The sequence below is a fragment of the Otolemur garnettii genome, unplaced genomic scaffold (assembly GCF_000181295.1).
Source record: "Otolemur garnettii isolate 467f Iridium unplaced genomic scaffold, OtoGar3 scaffold00050, whole genome shotgun sequence".
Classification (NCBI taxonomy): domain Eukaryota; kingdom Metazoa; phylum Chordata; class Mammalia; order Primates; family Galagidae; genus Otolemur; species Otolemur garnettii.
The window spans coordinates 1,717,466-1,722,375 of record NW_003852445.1 but is presented as its reverse complement, the minus strand read 5'-3'; positions in this window follow the sequence as shown (position 1 = coordinate 1,722,375).

Sequence of the window (4,910 nt, the reverse complement as noted above, 5' to 3'; positions counted from 1 at the left end):
CTGCCACCAGAAAAGATGCCTGGCTTCCTCTGGTTGCCCAGAGAGACAGGACGTGTCTGTCCAGAATAGCTCCAGGGGTGTGAGCCCTATTATTCCCACTGCTGCAGCTGCTGCTCTGCACCTTGGGGCACCGCTGCTTCTGTATGGTGTCCTCTCAGTTGACTGGCCTCTCCTTACTCCCATGCGGCAGAATCAGCACAGACTAGCAACAGCCCTTGCCCTGTCCACACCTCTTGAGAAAATGCCCAAGAATCTGAACTCCATGGGAGATAGGCTTCCAGACCTCAGAGTGAGAGTGGAGGGGAGTCCTGGGAGTTCAGAATTGCAGGTAGAGAATATATATACAGTTTTGTTTCTGACAGGAGAGTGCCATGGCACCCTAGTAGGGGTAGGAGGTCCAGTTTTTAGAGGATCTCTCCTGTGGAATAGAATGGGAGGACATTTGAACTCTGCTCACTTGTTTGTATGGAGTATTCTGTGAGCCCTTCTAATGGGGGAGGGGACTCCCATCTACTTGGGGATGGATTTTTTACCTTTTGTTTGTATCCTTGGGGTCGCAGCTCACTTCAGCAGAGTTGACGTGCATTCTTCAACCTTCTCTCTTGCCTCAGCTCCAAACCATTGGCTTACTTGCTAAAGTTCTGTCTTTTAACTCTCCTTCTGGACAGGAGCCTCCGTGGAAACCTGGCTCCAGTCTGCCATCTTCTAAATTCCTATTCTATAGTTTTAAAAGAGAAAAACATAAATACGAACTCACCTGATGATTTTAGTATCTCTTTGAGATTACATAAAATAATCAAAGTGTTTTTATTTGTTTTTGTTTATCATTTTTTAAGTGTGATGCTTCTTGAAACAACCTTCAGGATGAAGCTCCAGCTTCCTCTTCCATGTCTCACAGTAGAAAATGGTCTCTCACCTTGCACCTTCCTCATTTCTTCTGCTACAAACCATGCAATCCTTTGCTGATTCATTTTTTTTCATTTTTCATTATAAGATACATCTTCCCATTTAGCCCTTCCTCAGTGTCAGAAGTGATGGTCTTCCTCTTTCTTTCTTTTTCACTTTGTCACCCTGGGTAGAGTGCTGTGGCTTCACAGCTCACAGCAACCTCCAGCTCTTGGCCTTAGACAATTCTCCTTCGTCAGCCTCCCAAGTAGCTGGGACCACTGGCACCCACCACAATGCCCAGTTATTATTTTTTTTTTTACTGTTGTTGCAGTTTGGCTGGGGCTGGGTTTGAACCCACCACCCTCGGTATACTGGGCTGGCACCATACTGAGCCACAGGTACTGCCTTTTCCCTTCTTTCTTGAATTTCTATTCCTCACATTGATCACAAGCTGAGTGATGAGAGTTCTCCTGTAAGAAAGGTGTGTGTGCAATTTTTCTCCACTCTCCTTCTTACTTAAGGAGTAAAGGATGTAGTGATTCACAGCTACAACTTCCATCAGCCAGAAGAATATTTTTTTCCACCATTTGTAGGACCTCCTTGTAAATTGGTAACAACTCCAGTACTAATCAGCTCTGTCCACTCTTCCCATAAACTTTGTATATTCTAAAATAACTGTCAGTTTTTCAAATTGAACAGGCTGTTTCTTCCTATAACCAGTGATCAACTGTGTTTGCACTCCAAAGAATGTACTTAGCATTGTCACTACTCTCTTGTCATGGAATGAGACACACAAACAAACATATTGGCTGTCTTCCGACATGAGAGTGGAACAAGAAAATCATCCCGTTAGATCAACTTTACTAATTTCCTCACAAGTAGAAAATCATTTGACTTTTTCATCTTTTGGCATCTCTTCCCTTGGATTTATTCACTCACCAGTAATGTATTGTAGGTGCCAAATACTGACTGAGCTATGCTCTGAGATCGAGGAGTCTTACATAAAGATTTGTAAGATATAACCTCTTCCCTATAGCATGTTTGCAAAAATAAATTTTCAGCTATTTGTACACTGTTATTACATACTTGATTGTATACTGTTACAGTTCAACAGATTAGTTAGGCATAAAAGCTTTGCAATGAGACTTGCGTTTGACCCTGGATTCTGCAATTTAACTGTTGTGCAATGTAAGCAAATAATTCTTACTCACTAAACCTTAGTTCTTTCATTTAACCCATAGGGAAATTAGTTACTTACCTCATCAAATTGATTCCCTGCAACCTAACACCTGTATTAAACCTCAATTTGGGTGCCAAATTCGGAATTGTCAGATTTCAATACAAGAAACAAATTCTTTACTCTGGATGTTTCCAGATGAAAGAGATTTAATACAAGGATTTATGTGCTTACAAAATTATTTAAAGATGTGGAGAAGCATGAGGCAGGGCTCCACTGCTGGGCTTAACCAGTTCAGGGTCACCAGCATAGCTGGAATCCAGAGGTCCTGACATAGTCACTGGTGTCACTGCCACCACCACTCCATGACAGCTGATGAATGACACCCCCAAAACCATTGTCTTGACACAGGAATGATGAATTTGCCTTTAGTTACCATCTCTCACAGCAGAAACAGCAGCAGAAAAAATAGGTTTTTTTCTCTCCTTTTTTCTAACTTCAAAATTTTATGGGAGTGCATCTGTTTGGTGTTCAGTTTGCCACCACAGTCTTACCTGCCAAGGAGTAAGGTATCATTTATATTTTCTCTACAGTGGCTGACAAAGCACAGGTAACTGGAATGATCTGTCAAAAGTTAAACCAGAGCCCAATTAAACTGATCTCAGTTTAGCTATCTTATAGCTATTATAAGATATCACTTATTATATTTACTATCTTATAATAGCTCCAAAGGAGAAAAGTCTGATCATAGAATTTTAGAAACTATTTTTTCTAGCCTTCTTGTTTGATGAAATAGGAATATTCTTAAAAAGATGAGTAATGCAATACAGATAGAATTCAAAATCAGGCTCTATCATTAATATTGACATAGGGAACATACACTCTGATACATACCACATATTTACAGTAATATGAATGAAATAGGGGACGATTTTTTTTTACTATGCTTTGACCTTTTTGTTTTTGCTGTGGATTTTTGGATTGGCCTGTTAGCTTATTTATCCTCTACAGCTCTTGGAAGATTTCAGCTTAGATAATGCTATCTTAAGAGTGTCTGACAGGGGACTTAAGCAACATATCTGGATGGCACCAGTTATCCAAGAAGGTCAAATTACTATATAATTAGTCAATCATACTTCAGAAGACTCTGAGAGCGGTTGGCATAGGAGAGAGGATGGTAATTTCATTGCAACAGCAGATGAACTTAGGGAGTGACAGGGGCCAATGGAAGAGCCAGAAAGAGAATGGAGAGATGTCCTAACACTCTATTTCCCTCCTCCAACCAACAACCTATGAAATTTTTTTCAAATCACTTTTTACATATGCCCTGACTGTTGATTCATCAAAGATGCCTTTAATAGATTTACAACTCAAACCACATGTGGCATTTTTTTTTTAAGTCAAGGGGAGGATTGGAAATGTAAATATAGTATTTCTTCTATTTTTGCAAATGGATGTGTTCAATGCTAAACACTGACAGCAGCTAATGCTACTACTTGGTTTCCTAATATGCTCAGATCAACCGGGCATACAACCAAGAGCTGTATGTAACATTCCCGAATGAAGTATGATCAGATGCTCTCACATGCAGTTTGCTTTGTTCCCTCATATAAAAAGAAAGAGCTTTTCCTGGATGTGTTTTGTCAGCTCTAAACAGTAAATAGCTTTTTTCAAAAGGCCAAGTGTTTTCATCTTGATTCCTTGTGGGTGCCCTACAGGAGGATTTCCTTTTAAATTAAAGCAATTTACAAATTCTTCCTGCTAGATTGGATATATTTTTTTATCATTGCTATTTTTAATAAGTAAGTTTTCTATTTGAAAATTCATTTTACTTTGTCTCAACCTTTCTGTGATTCTTGGGAGAAAACAAGCAGAATTCATTAAAACACTCTTGTTTACGATGGGTGAAACCACAAACTTTTTGTGATCTTAACCCATTCAGAGAAAGAAAATATGAACTTTAGAGTATATTTTGTGTTTGGAAAGAAGCCTTGCCAAGGAGAATGGGCTCATTTCAATTCAATGTATTATAGGAAAGAAAAGATTAAGGAAGAGCTGGTCTTAAAACTGTCAAAATATGAGAATTTGATGGGAAGAAAGAAGGAAAACAGAGCAGTTGGAAATATAAAGATAAAAGAGCTGGATCCAGATATGTCTATGTAATTTTCCAGAAATGGAAATTGTACTGGCAATTTGGAAAGAGATATCGAAAAACAATATGCATTAAATGTTGAACGTTTCTTGCAGTTATGAACTTGGAAGGCTCTTAGAACACATGGCATAATAGTCTTATGATTCATCTACATATGGCCTTATCCTTGTTGACTAATGAAGGAAGAAACCAAGTTTCATAAGGAATTAAACCAGAAGAGGAAGCTAAATATTTTTTCAGAAAGAAGTTCTGGTAAGCATCTAGGTCATCAGTAGAGTATTAACTAACTCAGCCAATTAAGTTCACATTGGGGATAGAACACACGCGTCATTTTTAAAAATTATTCAACAACTCTGTGATGTACACAAGTGTCATTTTCCTGTTTGTTTGTTTTGTTTTGTTTTTATAGTCCAACAGTTGACTTCTCTAAAGCCACTTGGGTAGTCAGGACCTGAGCTTAGGTGCAAATAGAATTCTTCCACTACACCAACCTGGTTGCTTACCTGAATCATTCAGAGTTTTGTAAAAATATGGTTTCAAATTTTTATAAAAATTCTGATTCATTAGTCTAGAGTAAGCTCTGGGAATCACTTGTTTGTTTTAAAGCTCCTCCAGTGATTCTGATACACAGTCAATTTGGGGAAACACTGCACACAATTGCAACCAGAGATGGCATGAGAAGGGGTGAAGTCA